This window comes from Oryx dammah, unplaced genomic scaffold (assembly GCF_014754425.2).
Source record: "Oryx dammah isolate SB20612 unplaced genomic scaffold, SCBI_Odam_1.1 HiC_scaffold_10, whole genome shotgun sequence".
Lineage (NCBI taxonomy): Eukaryota > Metazoa > Chordata > Mammalia > Artiodactyla > Bovidae > Oryx > Oryx dammah.
Window position 1 is genome coordinate 67,287,860 of NW_024070194.1, and position 23,237 is coordinate 67,311,096.

Below are 23,237 nucleotides of genomic sequence, written 5' to 3' on the forward strand. Positions count from 1 at the left end.
AGGGAGTAAAGGATGCGGGAGGGGCTGACAATCACATTCAGTGCGCACATAGGTGGAGAAAGCACCTGAGACAACGTGGGACCAAGATCCTGCATCTTGGAGGAACAAGACACTCCATGCTCTTTAAATGATGCCAATCGCACTCCTGTGCGTGATCTGCAGAGTTGACTCCAAGCACAGAAAGCTGCCACCGTTTCCAATTAAAATAAATTCCTCAAATGACTTTCACGGGCTCTCTCGCTTCATATTTCATCCTACCCCAAGGACTGTCGACGCCACGGGGTAGATGGAATCAGTGGCTGTGCAAATGCTTTTATTATAATGGGTCCCATTCTGTCTGAACCTTTAATTTCCCCAGTGGACTTCCCTCACTTGCCAGCCACAGCTCTGGGTTTTATCTAATTTAAATGAAAGGGGAATGCTACTTGGCTCTGGCACCGAAATGATGGGAAGTGATTATCGGGTGGTTGAGACCACGTGCACCTAATGCCTGCCAGGGTCTTCCAAACACTAGAGGAAGAGGACGAGAGAGCAGTACCGGGGGACGAGAGGCTAAATAATTCAGAGCTGCTTCGTTTACGCTCCAAGGCAAGATGCTCTTACGCACAGAACACAGGCCTTGAGGTGTGGGGTCTACTTGTATTCCCACTCCACTCATTAATACGATCAGTTTGTAGAGAAGAGACCAGCATGAGAATGGAACGCTTAGGGGTCAGTAAGCAGACTTGTCTTTTCAGAAAAGGGGCCGTGGGAGTCCAGGGGAGCAGACACTTCACTCTGCCTGGTGAGGGCCGTGGGGGTGCTGTGGCAAAGGGCCCGTCTGCTTTGCGTCCTAAAGGCTGGCGGACTTGCCAGCAGAGGAGGGGGCAGCCGGTGGACTGTCCCACACGCAGCCATGGTGGTGAGGAGGCGCCCGGCCCTCCTGGAGGCAGTGCAGTGTGAGTGTCTGTCAGTGGCGGGGGTTGGGGGGGCACATGAGAAGGGGTGCCGGGGTAGCTGGTGTCCAGGCTGCTGACCACCTCACAGGCTAAGGCATTGAAGGCGTTGCAATCTCACCTAAAAGTCAGCGATCAGGGATAGAATGTTTAAGCAGCAAAGCCATGAGCTCCCATCTGCTTTCTTGAAAAGCCACCTTTGGCTGCAGTAATGGAGGGTGGAGACTCAGGAGGCGAGGGGCGCAGTTCAGAGGCGACTGACTACGAACAGGCCCCGGGAGCTGGTGAAGGCCTGAACCTCAGAGGGAACTGGCTGGTGGTGGCAGAAGCCCAGGCCTGGACAGCTGAACATGCAGCGGGGGCCCGGCCTGTTCACTTCACCTCTGTGTCCTGCATATAACGCCGTGCCCTACAAGTAACTGCTTCAGCAGGGAAAACACGAGAAAGCTGGCTGGGGAGGCGGTGGGCAGAGACTGAGGGGCACAGGTCAGGACGCCCTGCATTTGGTGTGAAGCTGGAAACATGGGTCTCGACTGTCAGGACGGCTCTGGGAGTGGGCTGATGGCACAGGTGTGGCTGAAACTGTCCAGAGAATGAAGTGAGTGAAGGGAGACGACAACCAAGGGTAGCACCAAAGGGACAGCGGGAAGAGGAGTCGTCAGAGGCAGAGCAAGGGCCAGCCCAGAGCAGCAGGAACAGAACCACGTGCCCCACAGGCGCCGCCCAGGGAGAGTTTCAAGAACAAGGTGGTGGTCAGAGCGAGTGCTGTTAGACGCTGCCATCCAAGTGCCCCATGGTTCTTCTGCATCTGGCAATACAGATTTTTTTTTTAATTTATCAAAACAGCTTCTGTGGGGTAGTAGGGGCCAGAATGCCAACCTGCAGGTAGTGGGAGGGTAACAGGAAAGGTAATGGTTGATATGATAGATGCAGATAATTACTTCGAGATTTGTTCTAAGAGGCGGCAGGGAGGAAGACAGGCGACTTGGTGGCTGATGAAGGTGGAGTCTTTCCAGACAGGAAACACTGTACAGGTCAATGAGCTGAAAAGACTCAGATGAATTTCACAGGTTTAAGGTACAGGAGAGGTAAGAGTACCAACATTACATATAGGACACAAAAATTCAATGACTAGGACTCTCGCCTTCAAGACGCTGCCCACCCAACATGGTGACTGACATGCATGTAAATAAAGGAGAAAGCTGGTGACGAGAATCAGAAAAGCAGTACAGAGAGAGTGCTGTGAGCCCTCAGATCCATCAGCGATGTGCACAGAGGGCAGGACGAGGAAATCAGAGCTGCAAGGACAGTATCATTTGACTAAAGCTGCCAAGGGCCCTGGGAATCATCTCGCCCAATACTCTCAATATCTGAAGGGAACAAGGGACTCCACGAAGGACACACAGCTGGGATCAGAAATCAGAGTTCCCTACTCTTCAACCAGGGTCGATTCCCACAAACCGCTTGGTTTCTCCCACAAATGCCCACCACGGTGTTTGGACTCCCGAGCCTACGAGGAGAAGCTGCAGGCCCCAGAGAGACACTCACTTGGAGGCGCCAGCAGTACCCCCTTGGGGAAAAGCAGTCTTCCTCTGCCTTCCCACCACACTTCACCAACAGAACTCCACCATGGGTATTGTGCGAAGACTTGACTCTGGGTTTTCCTGCTGTTGCTGAGAACTGACCCTGATTCTGATCTAAGACTATCCAGAAGGCTCAGGAATGTACCACTGGTAGCAATAAAACAGCCAGGGCCACTCTGGACTTGAATTGGGTTTCTCTGAATTTGAACTCCTGGATCTGGAGAGGAGAAGGAGAGATCTCCTTATGGAGATCTGGATTGTCAGACCAAGGTGATTCTAAACGGGTGGTCACCCTAGTCCAGGGATGTTCTGAAACCAACTGTGATAAATGTGTATAAAACGCCTTGACCTTCTTCAATCAGGACTGTATTAGGAATGGCTCATTATCACAAACAGTTCATTTGAGTTTTAGATTCCTGATCAGGTACAGGATGTAAATGTCAAGAAAGACAAAAAAAAAAAAAAAAAAAAGGTTTGGAGCCGTCATTCTCGTAATGTTATGTCACTTCCTCACAGTCTTATGAGTCCAAGAACTTTGGGAGAACTTGCTGAGTGGAGTAGGGAAGTTCCTGCAAAGGAGAGGGCATTCCAGTTTAAAGTTTCAATATAATATATTATAATATAGGGAGATTCCTCCCCGTAACAGGAAATGGTGTCAAAGATTCACCTCAGTAGGGTGCAAAGACAACTCACACATTCACTTCATTCCGCTCTGTTACATGGTGGGAATAATGGGTAAACAAGAGTTCTCATCACAACAGAGTGTCTAACGTAAGGGTAGAGAGAGACACACCAGGCATTTTCCACATGTGGCGTGGGGACTCAGAGAGACACCCGGCACAAAGGAAGGGCAAGTGGAGAACGCATCTCAGCTGGGGCGATGGTCAGGCTCAATCCTGAAGGGACCCTGATGCTAACCAGGACTTGAGTGAAGGGCATTTCAGGGAAGGAACAACCTACCCGAAGGCAGAGAGTCAGAGAAAGGAAGCCGCACCGCTCCTAATGAAAGACGACGATGCATCCTAACCAACAGAGGGCGCAACGGGTGTCGCCAGAGACCATTCACCAAACCCCAAATAACAAAGCGCTACAAGACCCACCGTCAGGGATAAGCTCACGATCAGAGGCGCTCAAGCACAGAGCAAACAGCGCACATCTCAGCCCTGAAACAGAACGGCCTCGGCTGGCAGCAGAGGCCACAGCTTCAGCGCCCTCCTCGAGGACTGAAGACGACACCCGTGGCATCAGGACTGCAGCTTGGCAACACAGCTGTTATCACGATGGGGACACTGGCCACCTCCACCGCCCGAGCTGGAGGGCGGGGTATGTGCCGTGCTCTGCAGGTGGGCGTGCGACAGCAGTAATGGGAGGAAGGGCCCAAGAGCTCCGCTGTCGCTGTTCCAGTCTCCTACCTGAACCAGTTCTGCGCACGTCCCCTCTTGTTTAGATCCTTTTCCCACACAGGCCATTACAGAGTACTGAGTAGAGTTCCTTGTGCTATATAGCGGATTCTTATTTTATACATACAAGTGTGTATATGTCAACCCCCATCTCTCACTTTATCTCACCTCCTTTCCCCCTTGGTAACCATCAGTTTGTTTTCTGCATCTGTGACCCTATTTCTGTTTTATAAGCAAGTCCGTTTGTACATTTTTTAGATTCCACATATGAGCGATCATATTTGTCTTTGTCTTACTTCACTCAGTATGACTATCTCTAGGTCATCTGTGTTACTGCAAATGGCATCATCTTGTTCTTTTTAATAGCCGAGTAATATTTCATCGTATATATGTTAAGAGGCATGTTAATTACCTGAGGCTGCATCTCCATCGTTACACAGGATCAGCTGGGTCTGAAGAAACCTTCACTGGTCTGTATTGTTATGATCTGTTTACACAGTTAGAGGAGCCTAGGGATTCATAACCTCAAGCCAGTGGCACTGACAGGGTAGCTTCCTTGAGGCCTGGATGAACAGCAGCAGTGAATCAAAGCGTGTGTACTAAGTTACCAAGTTGTGTCCAACTCTTTGAGACCCTATGGACCATGGTCCGCCAGGCTCCTCTGTCCATGAGATTCATTCTCCAGGCAAGAATACTGGAGTGGGTAGCCACTTCCTTCTCCAGGGGCTCTTCCTGACCCAGGGATTGAACCCTCAACTCTTCATGTCTCCTGCATCGGCAGGCAGGTTCTTTACCACTAGCGCCACCTAGGAAGCCCAGTGAGGCTAAGACTTGAGTCCAGCTCAGCTGCCCTTGGAGCAGAGACCACAGCAGGGCCCTGGCTGTCCTCCTCCAGGTTCCTCACAGCAGAGGGCCTGTCCAGGGAAATGGCAAAATCAAGTATTTTGGAAACAGATCCGCTTCATGGCAGCGCATTTAACAGAGTTCATCAAGTTTACGTTTCTATGAAGAAAGCCTTCTAAACCCATTTCCTTGAAGATTGCTTTGCATGTGAATTTGTTTTACATTACAGAACAGTGACATCATATCTCACGTTCCACAGTAAGGTATTGAGTAACTTGTTGGTTTCTATTTAGTCCTACTTACTTAAACGCAAATGAAATCTATAGATAAACAACTAGGATTTACTGTATATTACAGGGCATTATGTTCAATATCTTGGAATAAACTATAATAGAAAATAAAGGAATATATATAATTATACATACATATAATATGTATACCTGAATCACTTTGCTATATACCTGAAACTAATGTAACACTGTCTATCAACTATATTTCAATTAAACAAACAAACAAATGCAAATGAAGTCTGATGAAAGGGGGACTAGTCAAGCAGATCGAGAGAAACTGGCTGTTACTTTCAGTTACATCTGAGTATTCAGTATTGATCATGAAAGCAAAGGGCACTGCGACTGCAGCCCACTGAGCTGCTGCCTCTCAGGGGCCGATCAGGGCCTCTTGACCTGTGGGCCCTCCTCTCTGGCTTGGGCTAGTTTCATCCTGCGCCTCCACTCTCTCAGGAAGCTGTCAGGAAGCTCTCAGGAGGCTCCAGCCTCCAGGAAGCCTCACCCCGTAGCCTGCCTCCTAATGGTGAGTGCGTGGCCCCTGGCCCTCCCTCAGCGTCTCCCCCACACTCACAGGGGCGCTAGATCTGAGGCCCTTACTGCTGGCAGGACCTGCTGCTTCTCACTCTGGAACATGTCAGCCTTGGATGCATCACCAGGAGCCTGGCTGTGGCTCACAGAAATGAATATGAGGATGTAACTATGGGACAAAGGCACCCCCCCACACACACCCCTGCAAAGGCTGTAGAGGTGACGGCATGGGGAGGGAGCTACAGACACCCCTGGCGGCAGCCGTCACCACCCTCAGGATGAGTCCCATCACATCCCAGTGACAAAGACAAGCCTGGACCACAACCACCAGCATCCACGAACCACACTCTCTATGAAGTCTGAATCATTTCCCCAGATCTTTCTGCCTTGACCCTGTGATGGCTAAGGAGGTGATTCTGAGCTGAAACGGCCAGTGTTAACCCAGATGGAGGCTAGAAGACCCAGGACCCTGTTTCTCACACCAAGGAGAATTTGTGTTGAAATTTGTTTAACCCCAGCCATCACCAAAGGATGAGTGAACCACCTTTAACACCAGACTCAGTATAAAACACGCCATTTTTTAACCTGAAATGGGTTTTACAGAATCACCACTATGCATCTCATTATTAACCCCATTGTGACCCCTAGAAACAGCAGCCGTGATGGCACATGTTATAAGCTTACTGCCCACAAAGTATTGAAAGGGAGGAAGAGAGGGGAGGGAAGAAGTGAATGCATGAAAGAGCCATGTGCCGAATGAGAAAATTAACAGACTCCACTCAGGAGAGACGAACTGGAATTTCTCTTCTGCTCCCTCCCTGACAACGCAAACCTGACTCATGGAGAATATATGTCATATCTTGTTGGACAGCAGACTATGAGATACCAAAGGCATCTTCGCTTCCTCAATTTTTCTCCAAAACGTTTTGCAAATGGGCAAAAATAAATAAAAATAAACGACCATAAGGAACTCCCAGAGCTACAGAGGCTCCCCCATCTCTCTAGGAAGGAAATTCTGCCATTTCCATCACTGCTTTTTATACTCTGCGTAAAGTAGACTGGGAAGAAACAAAGGGAGTTTTAGGAATGTTGACCTCTCAGTACTGAATAAGGACCTTTGAATTTCTCTGATTTTTGAAAATGGTGACGTATCGCTAACCTTCCCAAAACATCTTTAACAGAGTGACGCCTCTGCAAGAATACAGAAGATCAGAGTCACATGTGGGATCCGTCTCCATCAGGATAAAGCTGGGCTTGGTGCTCACAGTTGTGTTTGCTACGTAAGTAGAGCATTTAGGCAATTTTGGTGAAAACAGAGGAACTCTGCCCTGTGCTCTCAGTTTTCCCGGGCTAAGCACTGATTGCTGTAGGCTCTTTATATGTATCCTAACTAATTTAATTCTCACAACAACCCTGAGATAGGTGTGAGTAAGGAACTAAAGGGACAGGGCTGGGGGAGGGATGAAAGGAGGAAGACAAAGAGAGATTAAAGAACTTGGCTGAGGCACACAGCACATCAGCAGTGGAGCAGGGATTTGAACTGGGGATGTCTCAGGCTCGAGCACAGACTCTCAACCTCTCTTGCATACTGAGCCTCCCCTTAGCATATCCAGACAGCTATGCTGTGAGATGGTGGTTTCTGAGAACCGTGAACAACATTACCAAAATCTCCTCTTCCACGCTAGACATAAAGACTGTCTCAGTCTGGAGGGTACCTCCCAATTAGAAACTTATATATGAATGTGTGTATATGTGTATATATGTGTACATTCATATACACTTCACATGCCATATGAAATACATATTTTAAAGACTTATTTAAACAAAGATCCCAGTTCAGCAATTTTTCCCACCTCTCACTCCCAGCCTCTGGCAATCACCTATCCTCTGTATCTGTGAGCTTTTTTTTTTTTTAATTAATTTTTAGATTCCACATATAAGGGAGATCATAAAATATCTTTTTCTGTGACTTATTTCAATTTAGCATAATACCTTCAGGGTCCATCATTTGTCCAAAGGCAAGATTTCAGTTTTTAAATAGCTGAATGATATTTCATTATGAATGTATATATGTGTATATGTATATATACACAAATATATACATACACATATTTAAATGTGAAACAATCTCTGTATCCATTCATCCAACATTTTGGTAGCTTTCATATCTCGGCTATTGTAAATATATGCTGCAATGGACATGGGAGTACTAGTTATCATTTTCAAGTTAATGTCTTTGTTTCTTTCAGATAAATACCTAGAAGGAGAACTGAGCTATCACATGGTAGTTCTATTTTTACTTTTTTGAGGAAATTCCACACTATTTTTCATAGTGGCTGCATCCATTCATATTCCCACCAACAGTGGACAAAGGTTCCCTTTTCTCCACATCCTCAGCAACACTTTTTATTTTTTATCTTTTTGACAACAGCTCTTCTGACAGGTGTGAAGTTATAGCTCACTGTGGTTCTTATTTGCAACTCCCTGAAGAATAATGATGCTGAGCATCTTCTCATGTGCCTATTGGCCATCAAGATGTCTTCTTAGGAAAAATGTCTATTCAGATCTTTTGCCCATTTTTTAATCACATTGTTTTTTTTGCTACTGAGTTTATGAGCTCCTTATTTTGGATATTAATCCCTTGAATATATGATTTGCAAATAATTTGCTCCCATTCACTAGACTGTCTGTTCATTTTGTCAATAGTTTGCTTTGCTGTGCAGAAGTTTTTTAGTGTGATGTAGTATCACTCATTTATTTTTGCCTTTCTTGCCTCTGCTTTGGTGACAGTTTCAAAAAAAAATCATCACAAGGAGCTTGCCACCTATGTTTTCTTCTTGGAGTCTTATGATTTCAGGTCTTATATTAAAATCTTTAATCCATTTTCTTAATTTTAATTCATTTTCTTAATTTTTGTGTATTGTGTGAGACAGTGGTCCAGTTTTCCCAACATCATTTATTTGAGACTGTTCTTTGCCCATGGTATATTCTTGGCTCCTCTGTCATAAATTAATTGACTATATATGTGTGAGTTTATTTCCTGGGTTTCTATTCTGTTCCATTGATCTATGTGTTTGTTTTTAATGTCCATACCATACTCTTTTGATTACTACAGCTTTGTAATATACTTTGAAATAAGGGGCATGTTGCTTCCAGCTTTGTTCTTTTTCAAGACTGCTTTGCCCATTCAGGGTCTTCTGTTGGTCCATACAAATTTTACAACTATTTGTTCTGTTTCTGTGAAGCATATCAGTGGAATTTTGACAGGGATGGCAGCAAATCTGTAGCTTGCCTTGGGTAGAATGGCAACTATAACAATATTACTTCTTCCGATCATGAACACAGAAAATCCTTACATTTATTTGTGTCTTCTCCCATGCCTTTCATTAAGGTCCTGTAGTTTTCTACATCCACTCCTTGGTTAAATTTATTATTTTAGATGCAACTGTAAATGGAACTGTTTTCTTAATTTGTCTGATATTTCATAATTAGTGAATAGAAACACAACAGTTTTTTTGTGTATTCACTTTGAATCCTGTGACTTTACTAAATTTGCTTATGAGTTCAAACAGTTTTTTGATGGAGTCTAAGGTTTTCTCTATATAATATCATATATCATCTTCAAATAGTGAGAATTTTTACAAAAAAAAAAAAAAAAAGGATAGCTTAAGGGACTTATGAGACAACACCAAAAAGGACGGGCATTCATATTCTAGGGATCCCACAAGGAAAATAGACAAATGGGAAGAGTAATTATTTAAGGAAATAATGGCTGAAAGCTTACTTAACCTGGGGAAGAAACCAGACATTCAGATCCAGGAGCCCGGAGTGTTTCAAATAACTCAAAGAGATCCACACAAAGGTTATAATTAAAATGTCAGAAGTTAAAGACAAGGAAAGACTATTAAAAGCCATAAGAGAAAAACAACTTACTATGTACAAAGAAGCCCCCATAAGATTACTAGCAGGTTTTTCAGCAGAAACAATGAAGGCCACAAGGGAATGGCACAATACATTCAAAGTGCTGGGAAAAAAACACCAAAAACTCCCAAGACTGCTCTACCCAATAGATTGATCATTCAGAATTGAGATAGTTTCCCAGACAAGCAGAAACCAAGTGAATTCAGTAATACACTAAGAAGTCATATGCCATGATCAAACAGGATTCATTCCAGGGATGCAAGTACGGTTCAATGTCCACAAATCAGGCAGTGTGATACACTGTTTTAAAATGAAGCGTAAAACTCATGTGATAACCAACAGATGCAGAAAAAGTGTTTGACAAAATTCAACATCTATTTGTGAGAGGGGAAAAAAAACCTCTCAACAAAGGGGGTACAGATGGAATGCACCTCCATCTAATAACAAGCTCACAGATATCACACTAAACTGTGAAAAATGGAAAGCTTTTCCTTCAAGCTCAGCAACAAGACAAGGATGCCCACTTCCGCCACTTTCATTCAACATAATACTGAAAGTCTTAGCCACAGCAATGAGGCAAGAGAAAGAAATAAAAGACATATAGACCGAAAAGGAGGAAGTAAAATATTTTAGTCTCAGGACAAAAATGATTGTCTAGGTTTTCTCTATGAAAAAGGTAGGAAAGAAAACTTAAAATGCTGTCATGAGTCAAAGAAAAACAGCCTTATAGCCATACTAGGAAAGCATAGCTCTGATCTGTGTGCCATCTGACCACGAATTGTGTGCTCTAATTCAGAGAGATTAAATGTTCATTCTTCTACAGTTCCTTCAGGTCATTTAAAATACATGTAAAATGGAATCAGACTGGGAAGTTTATATTATGGGCCAAGTTATCCAAAATGTTCTATACCTATGATGATGAGTAACAATTGATAACAAGCAAAATTAGCTCTCAGTTTAGAAGAGAATAATAGTTTTGAATTACTGACAACTGATCCTACAGTTTGTGGTTTCTTCACAAACTGTTAGTGGGAAAAGTACACTGGAATCTATAAAAGGAATCAAGTATAGACCACTTTATTAGATAAGTCAGCATTTACACAGGTAGGCACTGGTATTTGGCTTTATGATAGCTGACTGAATTGTACAAGGCCTGTTTCTATTTGAATGTGTGTGTGTGGTCACGCTCAGTTGTGTCCAAGTCTTTGCAACCCCATGGACTGTAGCCCACCAGGCTCCTCTGTCCATTGAATTCTTTAGGCAAGAATACTGGAGTGGGTTCCTATTTACAACTTCAGGGGATCTTCCCGACCCAAGGGTCAAACCCACGTCTCTTTTGTCTCCTGCACTGGCAGGTGGATTCTTCACTGTTCTACCTGGGAAGCCAAGTAATCATCTGAACACTGATTTGGAAGGCAGCTATACTCACCACTACACCACCAATGCTGAATGCTGCTTTGGAAATTCTGGAGGACACTGTGTAGACAGTGGCCTTCTGAAGATGCAGATTCACTGGTGGAAGCAGAGTGTATGGGATTCATTTATGCTTTGAGTCACAGTACTATTCCAAATTGCTGTTTTGTGCATCTCTAAGTTAATAGAGAAAAAGTGAAGTCGCTCAGTCGTGTCTGACTCTTCACGACCCCATGGACTGCAGCCTACCAGGCTCCTCTGTCCATGAGATTTTCCAGGCAAGAGTACTGGAGTGGGTTGCTGTTGCCTTCTCCGTTAATAGAGAAGGCACACAGAAAACTTTAAACAAATATTTGCCAACGTATATCTTTACAAAAGTGATCAAAGCCAAGAATAAAAGGGGATATGAATATGACAACAACAAAGAAACATGTTATCCTTTCTCTTCCCATGGCAAATCACAACCAGAGGAAAAAACCTACGGTGGAAATAAATGACTATTTCTTCCTAATAGTCACTGATACATGTGAAGTGCTTAAAGCACTGCCTGCATAATATGTGCCCAATAAAGTTATCATTATCATTGTCATTACTATCTGACAAAGCAAAAGGAGATCGCTGAGGGAAAAGGCCCCAATCAAAACATGCTGGAAGGAACAGCCTTTCTTGGTCACATGGGAAGTATACAGCTAATACTGCTCCCAGCTTTTTCCATATATACTAACAAACCAGTGAGAGAAAACGACTTACAGAACCCAGAATTATAGATCTGCTTTTGGATTCTCGGGCTCCAAAGGCAGCCTTTTTTTTCTTTTTTTTTTGCTGTAATGTTACTAGCTATTTACATTTCTGTTACAATCGTGTGGTACAGGAGAGGGGGAAAGTCAAGCAGCATAACCATTTAGTCCTGGCAAAAAATAAAATAAATAAAATATTGTAGGAAAATTAGATTACTCTGGGTGGAATTATAGGAGGGGAGCTAGAGTCTGGTACAGTGATTAAGTCATCATTTCTGACAGATGACTCTAATCGCCTGTCAAATAGCATTCCTCAACCCCATCTGTAACTTGGCGTCCTCGTTACTCAGCCCATGTTACCTTCTGTATAGGAAACACACACAAACAAGGGGAGGTGCAGCCCAGTGTTTATTACACTCATTAGCTATAATTAGGTTCTGTGTTTTCATACTAAGTAATAACATGAGCTTCCATTTTGCTTTATTTATTCTTAAAATTAGAAGAAAAATGAATAGGCTCAAAATAGGAGGCACAAAACATGAATGAAAAATAATTGTTATAACAAAGTGTGAGCGTAATGCTTTCCGAAGCATCCCTATTGAAGAAGGATGTTAATCCTTTCTTAATTTTTCATGAACTGTTGTAAGTATATTACTTAGGTAAATCTATGACACCTTTTAACCCTCTAGTCAGATGCGGGGCCTAATTAGCTGTGATTTCAGTAGAAGGTATTATTACTGTTTAGTCTTATTTTTACAAACAGAAAGCAATTTCTTTGATAAGATTTTGGTTCTTCCTTCTGTCACTGACTCTCTGGGATACAGTATAAACAAATGATCCAATTAGTTGCGCTCCCAAATAAATACAATGAAAAGCAAAGCAGAACCAGTTAAAATTGAGTGACTGTACATAGGCTTTCTAGAATCCTCTGTTTAGAGCTGCATGTTTTAATGACGCAAGACTGAGGGGTCTAGAACAAATCCAGAAATGGAGGTAAGTGGAAAGACAACGTAGAAAGAGGCGTGTAGGATCACAGTGCCACTCAGGCTATAGGACAACCGCCATAAGCACAGCAGAAGACCACACAAGTCACACACACACGGGACAGACTGGAACAGCCACTCCTGATTAATAAGACCGAATTAACAATAGACAGATATGCTTTCTAACCATGATTTCCTTCTGACAGTGGAACTGTCTTCCCAAACCCAGTGATGAATGCGCCACGAGTCAGTCTTCCAGATGTTACCCAGACGCTCCATTAGATACGCTCCCTGACTGAGCCAGGGAAAACACAGATGGAAATAACAGGGCCTGACCCGGCCACAGAGGAGTGACTTAATGATTTGGTCGTTCCCCTACATTGCCAGTATGATGGTTCTACAGGCCACAAACTTAGTATCCTCTCGTATTTTAAGACAGATGAGTCTGGTTTAAAAATAAATTGCCCTCTTGACATTAGCCTTGACCCGTCTCGGCCACCTTCAGGCTTGCCTCTCACATGGCTGGGGTCTAACCTCGAAGCCAGCCCGCTGGGCTCGTGGTGGCCCCCTGCCCAACAGCTGTCATCCAAGTGGTTGCAGTTACCAAGGTCTCAGCTCCCTGGACTGGGGGCAGCGAAGCCTGTGGGCTGGTGAGCAGAGGGTGGTCCACCTCCCTCACTGACGTGCCCTCTGGGGGGAGATGCCCGTTGAGCTTAACTGGCCCTTCCGCTGGGTCCGCGTGGCTGGCGGACTCCTCATCCCGCCGTGAAGCTCAGTCAGACTGGGAGCATGTTTCCTCCTCGATCTCTCTGCCCCCTTCCCAGGACCCAGCTCAGTTCCTGACACTCCCTGGGACAGTTTCCCAGGCTTCTCTCTACTCAATTTCAGCCACACTCCTGCCTCACTCTTGTAGGAAGCAGCCTTTTGCTCAGTGAAAGCTGCCCACACTGCACTGGGTTTCGGTCGGGCCCGGGAAACTGCAGTGCAGGGCTGAGCCTGGGGCTTGAGCAGCGTCAGCTCAGGACTGGCAGCAGCTGTCTGTTCTGAGTTCCCACAGCCCTCGTGGGACCCGGGACCGGCTTACTCTTCTGCTTCTTGGAATTCTCATTCTAGATCTGTCTCTGTTAAGTTTCTTTCCCACTCCTGCTCACACAGATGCCTGTAACGGACTCCTTGCATACTGGTCCTTGCCTCCCAGGGCATCGTACACACTGCTGCCTCTTTAATCCATCGAAAATGCAGGTGTAATGATGTCTCTGCTCGGCTCAAACACTTTCAATGATCTATCATATTACATTCTGGCTCCTTGGCCCATCTTTCAAGGAACTCCATGCTTTGCTCCCAAATTACCTTTTCAGGCTGACTTCCCACGATTGCTCTACATTTCCCATCTCTTCTGGTCAAATTGAAGAACCTCTTCTTCTCGGTTCTTCTGCCACAGGCTCACCCAAACAAAGGCATCATGACCCTCTCCATGCATCTACAGAGTATTCTGTCAATAATAGCCTCTGTATATTTGTTACTCAGAAACACCTATATGTCAAGTTACAGGCCAATCATGTGAAATCGCCATTTTCGTAGATTAACAATGGTTGAATGGTGAGAATTTCACACAGTATGACCTCCCATCCTGCATACCAAGGAATGGTATCATCTTTTCGGATGACCCATAAGAAGCCCTAAGCATTCAGGTCACGCAGGGTACCTCCTTTGCTAGACTTCAAGATCTTTCCAGTAATCCATCTGCATATTTACAAGCTGTATCAGTTCAATTAAACATTGACTTGAAAACATAAAATAACATGACCCTCTAAACCAACCTTGGACTTGATGGGTATTTGGTGTGCAACCCAAGACACTTTTTATCTGCTCTTAGTAGCTTCCATGCTCTCTCAAGATCAGTGATGCTTTATCCAGTAATCTCCAGTTTCCTTTCAACTCTAAGGCAAACCAAAGCCACCACACTACAATGCCCCTCTAACAAGCAAATCTTTAAAACCTCTGGTTCAAAACTAACTTGGAAGATTTAAGCCAACCGTATCTTATCTTGAACCTTCTGACAGGGAAAGGCGTTTCATTTGATCAGCAGAAAAGCATCACTGAAGCTTGTATTCTAATGACCCTGCCAGAGCTTAGCTTCTCAGTTCTGAGTGTTTGAGTTGCTCTGCCAGCCACGTTTATTAATTAGTGTATAACATTTCCATCTCTCTGCAAGTTGCAACCTCTCATAAAAAATGCATGATTTGATTGGCTTAGGAATGACAACTTCATTTACAACAGTCAAATAAATACCATACCTCACTCAGCAGTCTCTTCCCATTTATTTATTTAACTACCTCCATGGCCTTTGGGATTTGCACTGACTCAGTGAATGAAAGGAGATAACTAGTGTAATTTTCTTTTCTTAATCATGTTTAAGCAAAAATGATTATATCTCTTTTTTTAAAGAAACGAGGACTGGCTAAAAAAAATTCCCTACTAAAAATAGATGGCAAATTTGAAAAAATGCCTTAAGGGCTTTCATACTACCCATGTTTAAAATGCAAATCCATTAAACATCTGAGCAGGACATCTGATATTGTTTTTAGCAGCTATATTTATTCATCTCATCTTCCGCCATGGTACTAAACTTCGGTTGATATTTTGCCAAATGAGGATCTCTCCTCCAGCGCTGCTAATTCTTTATGAGTTTGAGCTTAATTTCACGGTCTCGTTTTGATCTCCACCTTCTATTCTAATGTGCAAGATCGTTTACCAACTTTGGAAACGACTTGTTGGCAGAGCTTAGGGAAATTATGACGGTTCGATTGTTCTATAAATACCTTCCCCTGAAGCTCAGTCTTCTAGAGATCAAATTCAAGGCTTGGGCCTTTCAATATATGGCATGTGACCAAGTTTAAATGGCAAAGGGAAACTAAGAAAGGGGATCCATGAGATAAGACTTTTCTAAGAAATTTATTCTAAGGAAATAAAGGGAGAACCCTGAACTGACATTCAAGCTGCAGGGGCAAATCTACTCTGATGGTTTCTTACTTCTCTGGATGTGCTGTACAGAATGTGGGTCTGGGAAACTGTGGTTACTTTCTGTTTGCTTTGTAATGGAAAGAACACCTCAGTCAGAATCATGAGGTTTGGTGGGGTTTGCATGTTGGCTTTGCCAATACTAAGTACCTAGAGTCAAGGCACTCGGCCTGGTGAAGCTCCAGGAAACTCATGTTGGAAGCAAGGATCCTATCAGCAAATTCACTGTCTGGTCTTGAGTCCATGTTTCATCTTGTGCTTCTAGTCTGTAGGGTAGGAGTCTATGTGACCCGAAGGAGCGTGAAAGACCATGCAAGAGCCGAGACTGCATACACTCCTCTTACTTTTACCCCACCAGTGTGTAAAGAACTCTCGAGATTATCTGATACTGTGAGAGTGTCTATGAATAAAAGCTATCCCCTTGGGAGTTTGTTTACTCAACAAACACTTGTGGAGCCAGAGCCCAAGGTACGAGGCACCACCCTGGCCTCTGAGAATGTTACTTCTGAAGCTGGAGCTCTGTGTGGGAGATACTGATGCATAAGTCACAGGGGAACAGAACACAGCAGTGGGGAGGGTGAATGTCAGCACAGGCGAAATTATGCACAGTGGACCACAAAGCAGGACTATTCACTCCTACCTTCCAGAAGCGTGAGGCTATGTTTTCACGGCGGGAACACAGTGTGTGAGCAAGGACGGCGAAGAAACTGAAGACACGGTGGAGACACGAGTTGGAGTTCCCACCTCACCCTCAAGAATCGACAGTTGTGTTCATTGTTTTTCAGCCAAAAGACACAACACAACAATGTTCACACACTCTCAAGAGCAGCTAAGGAAACGTGAAGCCCCCAGCATCTGGCGGTAATTCCACCATCCGCTCCCCCCTGCAGGAAAGCACTTAAAAGACTAACAAGTTTAGCTCTAGGTAGGATAACTCCAAAAATTCCCCTAAGCCCATCTATGCTTTTATTAGCTGTGAGGACAACTGATGAGACCCAAGTGATGAAGAGGCTGAAGTTGCAGAGCTGCTTCTCAGGGAGAACACAGACCAGACCTCCTCACTGATAATAAACGGGGCCCAGGCAGGGGGAAGACACAGGATGAGGGGGACCTGAAGATGATTCCAGCTTCTTGTCCTGGTTGGCCCTCATGTCCATGCAGTGACACACGAGGAGGGCTAGGCTTATAGGGGGAGAGGACTTCAGGTTTGGAATTTCCTGTGGGCCATCTGGATGGAACTTCCCAATAACAGACGCTGAATATCGAGGTTTGAGGCTTGACAGAAAGGTCTGATGTCAAGGTCAAGTGTGGGGATCCAACAGCCTACAGGAGGTGGAGGGAAGCCAGGGGAATGAATGACAGAGACACAGTGATGTTGCCCCGTATGAGAAAGTGACCCTAGGGCGCAGAGAGGTTTAAGGCGTAGTCCTCTGCTTGCCATCTTTAGGAGAAATATACGTTTTTCATAAGAATGTCGTTGATCATTTCTCTCCACTGTGTGTGGGAGGCACTGGGAAGACACAGCTTGAGATGCCTTTCCGTTCTCGTCTGCACTCAGCTCTGTTCTGCTCCAGCTTCATCCGTGTTCCAAGCTTTAGGCCAGACCCAACCTCCCCTTCCATAAATCAGTATCAGGGCGGCCAGCTGGTGTATTTTTTTTTCCCTTTCATTTCTTGGAATTTTGTTAAAGTCTCAGCTACATTTTTTCATTCCCAATAAAGCTTTTAAAAGATACAATGGAAATGTTGATATGCTGCATTTCCATAAAACTCATCTTTGAGCCTATCATGTTTAGAGAAGAGAATCAAACTAAAATGCTGACGAAAACACCCCAAGAATCCAACTACCACATCTGTCCAACCAAATGCTGCCAAAGAGACTGAAGGTCATGCTCAAATGAGACTCTGAGATGTTATTCTGGGAGCCGGGCACTTGGCACAGTTGCAGGGGAAAGACCCGCCCTGTTGGAGCCCTAACCTGTATGCAAAGGGTTTTTCATTTTCCTTTTCTGTTCAGTGACTCTGAGTGACTTTCACCTGAGAAGCAAATGATACAGAAATACAAGGGTGTGTCTTTAAAGTCAATACAGGGTATTTCTTTTTGATCTGCATCATCAGGGTAGCTCTCAGGAGATGTCTCAAGGATTGAAACCTCCTTGGCCTTGAGTTCTCTCCTCCTTCCTGAAGGATAAGAGGGCTTCATGGTTAGTCAGCTGCGTTACTGGCTTCTGATTGTTTCCAAGACCAAAGATGAGGGGGCTCAACTCGTGGGACTCAGAGCACAGTGAGAAAACAGTAAGGGTTATGAACCTCCAAACCGCCTAAGGAAGAAGCAGAAGCTTTTTTTTCTTCTAAAGCTCAAATCAGAGACTGAAATAAAAAAACAGGCAGAGGAAGGTGAGCATGACGGAGTAGGCATCACCTGCACACAAACCCAGCTGATGCAAGTTCTTCCTCAAGGGCTAGTCATTTGCTTGCGCTAAAAACGAGGAGCACAAGGTGTGCACAGCAGGTCCAGAGGAAGCCCGGTGGTCTCTCTCTTGCACAGCGTGTTCTCCTTCTGGGTCCCCTTTTCTCCTGGGGTCTAATACACCACCAGCAGGTGTGACGCCGGACTCTTCTTCCTCTGGGCACCTCCTGTCCTGTCCACTGCTTGGCCTCCTGCTGCTGCTTTGGTCAATCAGCCACGATTCATGCTTTGATGCTGGCGTGACAAGTGACAGCTGTGACTTCGGGAGAGGTTGGCTGTGGATTCCATTCTTTGTGGCGACAAGCGACCCTGTGCAAACAGACTGCTACCGAGGACGCTTGAGGATTAGAAATAAGCCAAAATGCGAAAAACGTCTTTAGATTTGTAAGAAGAATGGATGGAAAATGAGAACCCAGTCAAAGTGAAATCTCAAAATGACTCTTTAGGGCAGGTGACCTTCCTTTCAAGCCTTCCAAACTGCAGAAACGTAGGGACCTAAAGCATCTCTTACCAGGAGACAGTCTATGCTCTACCCTAGCGTTCGGGTGGTGGTTTCAGCTTCTTGCCTCTCAAGCTGTGAATTCCAAGAGAAACAGGAGAGTAAGCCCTCTGCTTTCCTCTGAAGGCGTTTTAAGTCCACGAAGGATGAAGCAGCAGGGATTCTAGAAGTTCCTGCGAGGTGGGGCTGGGCTGATGAGTATTACTGATTAACTCGTGGTGGCAGAAAATCGCTCTTCTTGCTTCAGAATAAAACTGGGCTGAAAACAGCACCCACTCCACTCATCCCCTGCCAGTCTGGGACCCGTGAACTCTGCATCAGTCTCATCTCTCATCTGTGGGTCTTTTGAGGGATGATGGAATGGAATAATACAAGTGCCCAGAAACAAGGCTGCTGGAGAAGGAAGGGCCCCTTCCAGGCCCAGTGGAGCTGCCTCTTTCTTCACCTGTCCTGGATGGTCAGGTCACCCCGATGCACTGTTAAAGAGTGCCCACAAGGGCACCGGGAAGGCGTCTGTGTCTCTGCCTTCTCCAGGACTCAGATGAGTGGAGAGACAGACTGAGCGGCGGCAAGAGGCACGTAAGCACACACACTCAGAGCAGCTTAAAGGGAACTGCGATGGACTCCCAGGACAGCGGCACTGATGGGGCCTATTTCTACCAGTGCATACACATCAAACCTCACACACCAGGCATTCACACTGTCCGGGGATTTAGTTCAAGTGCAGGTCTGGGGTGGGGCCAGAGGGCATTTCCAACATGTTCCCAGATGACGGCCACGCCATGGGTCCAGAGACCGCAGCTCGAGCAGCAAGGCTATGCTGTACTCGTGGGAGGACAACCAGCAGGTAAGGTGCTCGCAGGCATCAGGATGGACAGCAGAAGCAGCAACCTGTTCACCACCACCACCCGCCTCTGGGGGTTGATGACGATCCTCCCAGCTGCCGTTCTCAAATCTGCCCAAACACGGGGCTCGCTGAGGGGACTTTAAAAACACTGAAGCTAAGCTCCCACCCTGAGAAATTCTTAGCCAATTTGCTTGAGGTATGGCCTGGGCATGTGCAGTTTCAAAAATTCCCCGGGTGAGACTGGTTATCAGTCAGGGTTACTAATTACTGCCCCAGCTGTAGATGCAAATGGACTTCATGATTAAGGACTTTCCTTTTTCTCCTTCCATTCTTCATAAGTTCATCTCATTCGTCTGTCATTTTAGGTAAGGGGCCAGGAAGAATAACGCCATTATCTCTCTGGGTCTTGCTGAGAGAATGGAAATGAGAAAAAGAATCGCCATATTCACTTGCCTCACATCACAGAGTGTAATCCAGGGACAGACTGGTAATCTGGGCTCTGAATTTCTGATTCCTTAAAATGATGTTTTGGCATCATTGCAAAGAAGTTTTAGGGACCTGAGGGGAAAAAAAAAAAAAAACAGGTGCAGAACTGGGAGGCGTTGAGTTGTCCCACCGCCACAGCCTGGTGGCTGCGTGACCTTCCGCACATTACCTAACGTCTCTGGGTTTCCATTTTCTCGACCATAAAGTGGGGACAACGGATGGTGTTGTTTCTAAGTACACTTATGGTCAGATCTGGTCTTTTTCCTCTGCATGCCCTGTGTTCCTCTGTTGACCCAGAGAACAACACTGAAATAAGCAGAAACCTGCTGAGATTAGCCATGATTTCCTAAGTCTGTGACTCTGGCTTTTCTTTTCCTTACTGATGACGGTTAGTTTTTGTCAATGACCTCCAGGGGTTTATCTGGACAGCTTTGACTTAGGAGTGATATCAGTAACTCAGAAGTGATTTGAGTGAGGAAGATTCTTTGATAAATGACTCACTGGTACCTGTGAATTTCTTTTTCTTTTTCTTTTTTTTAGGGGTTGTGATTATAGTTAATGCAACCATGAGCAGAAGAAATGTAAGTGAGAACTCACTGAATTTTGGGCTAATGCTCTTCTTTCTCTTTAAATGATATCTTATAAATATTAGGTTATCATACAGCAGGTACTACCGATGGATGAAGGTGACAAGGAGAAGTTAGCCTGAAGTTAGCTAATAGCTCTCTTTCCCATCCAACTTGTATCTAGTACAGGAGGGAAATTATTAGCCATAGAGGTCAGTAAGCATTCACTATCAGTATGATTTTTATTAACTGAACATTGATTATCTAAATTCTGAAAGCCAGTGAAAAATATCAGGTTTACTGAATCAAAACTTGCTAGAAACCTAATCCTTCCAGGGTTCCACCACTATGGGTCTGACATCACACCCAGGATGCAGGATGGAATGAGGAGATACCAACGGATTTTCTCTTTCCTAATCCACACGACTTGTTGACAGTTCATCTACGGTACCCTGGATCCCATACAACACTTAATGAAAAATATCTGGCACAGTTTTCTGGTAAATACTTAAATATATGCTCTCCTGGAGAAATGACGATACAGTCTCCACGTGGGAAGGGCATGATGCGCGGAACTGAATATCCCAGAACATACTCCACGGACCTTCCAGGGAAGGAGGCAAGTTTTCCGGGGAGCCTGCTCTTTGCTCTTTTGTGGTCCCTCCTGGCCCTAAGGAAGGCACGGGGTCGGAGAGCACAGGACTTTGGGTCTCATAACCTCACACGCCCAGGGTCACATGTTTCCATGACCAAGACAGCGGCAGAGGTGACACGTGTCTGAGCCTGCACAATAACCCACTTATCCCCCCTTCTTAGCCACAGAGAAATCACAGCGTGATGACTGGACAGGATCTCTCACATTCCCTGCCCTCGGATCTTCATCGATCCTCCAGCCTTTGATCCGAACTCGAAGGGGGAGGACAGAGCCAATGGTGAAGGGGCGGGGGTGGGGCCCAGACGGAAGGACAGCTGAGCTCCTGAATCCAGGGCAAAGCAGCGGCTGGCCTGGCCTCCCTGCCCTTGGCGTACTGTGGCCACAAAGACAGCACGGTTGGTGCGGCTGCTTAGGGAGGCTGCACCACCCGCCCGTAGTGGCTGCTGCAGATTTAAGTGCCCTCGTTTGGGGGGAGTCTGGTCCCTCATTTTCAGAAGCAGAGGATGCAGATGCCTAGATGGTTTTGCAGACCTCACCCCCCAGACCCTAGTTCCTCACCCACGAAGTAAGCAGGCATCTGATTGTTCTGTAAAGGCCCCCAGGTCTTGTCGAGGCCACAGGGTGGGTGAGGGTGGCGGGCCTGGAGCTTTTCTGAGATCCCCCCTGCCAGCCCACAGCTTTGGATGGCACGTGATAGGGTTTATGCTTCATCTTCGGAGATGAGTCCTGTCCCTATCTGCCCTCGCCCCTTGGACAAAGAGCCCAGAGATGGAAGAGCACAGGGAGGCCAGCTGGACAGAGACAGGACATTAGAATGCAGATTGTGGAGCTGGGGCTGAGAGCCTGGGGTTGCAGATAAAGAAAAGAACCCTAATAACCTGAATGTTAATGAGCCGACATTGGTGAAGCTACGCTCCTCTGAAGAGAGGCGCTGCATTTATAATCATGTCTGCAAAGCAGATCCTCTTACAGTAAGGACCGCCTCTGATATGTGGCTCCATCTCAGTGAACCTGGTGTCAGTCACCTTGGACCCAAGTGACCAGGAAATCCTGCCTCTCGCACCTGCTGTTTGTGGGGACCTCAGTCAGGGCCGGAGAGTGTGGTTTCACGTCTTGGGCAGGGTGAGAGGCTAAGGCCTCACGCCCCAACTCATGGGGTGTCAGGACTGATCCTCGAGGAAGGGGTGTTTGGCTGGCTGTGGGGAGGGCAGTCCTGGGTCCAGGAGCCCCACGCAGCACCATGAGAAGGGGTGATGGGAGTGCTGAGGCTTCAGACTGGCTTTAGGATGGCTGTGCAGGGAGCCAGGGTGGTTATCGGGAGCTGTCGGTGAAGCCAGGGACTGGCTGGGGACACATTTCCTGCTGCAGGAATGGGGGTGCCCAATGGGGCTTAGGACCTGTAAGCCTCTGTGAGCCTGTAGAGTGGGGTGCAAACTTTACAGGTGCCAGAGGTGCTCGTCTGAACCTGACCGTCTGTCCACTCCCCATTATGGGTTGTCCCACCCTGGACAAGTCGCTCCCTTTCTCTGAGGTTCAGTTTCTTTACCAGCAAAGGGGCTGGGTGACACCTGCCTCGTGCAACAGCTGTGACAACGCCAAGTGCTACATCCCGGAAGCCACCGTTCATCGGGGGCCTGACACTTGGGCCACTGACAGTCGTTACTACGTAGTGATTTTCACTGTCGTGCTGCACTGGAGGCAGGCATCAGACCAAAATCTCCCATCAGGAGGCCAGGCTATCCGGGAGGCTGAGGAACTGTGACTTTAATTCTGGTTCCATCACTCCTGTGCCAGGGGAGGGCAGAGAAGTTAATTTAATCTTCCAGAGCCTCTGCGTCCTCTGCACAACAAGGTGAATGCTATCACTTCATCCCGAAGTGTTTTTTTGGATGGGCAGCAAATAAACAATATCAGAAAGCTGTCTACAAACACAGGCAACTCACTGTGCATGTGGACCGGCGCCAGACACCAACGACAAAGGAAACCCACCTCCATCCTGGAGCCTTGTTAGGTTAGACACCCTCGTCAGACCAAGACTGGAAGCAGGGAAATGGACCGACCTGC

At 46.0% G+C, this 23,237-nt stretch overlaps 1 protein-coding gene across 12 annotated transcripts in view; it reads right to left on the reverse strand.

The window, feature by feature from the left end:
* Positions 1 to 23,237, reverse strand: part of CELF2 (CUGBP Elav-like family member 2) — a 553,836-nt gene that overhangs the window by 72,957 nt on the left and 457,642 nt on the right. The window lies entirely within an intron of this gene.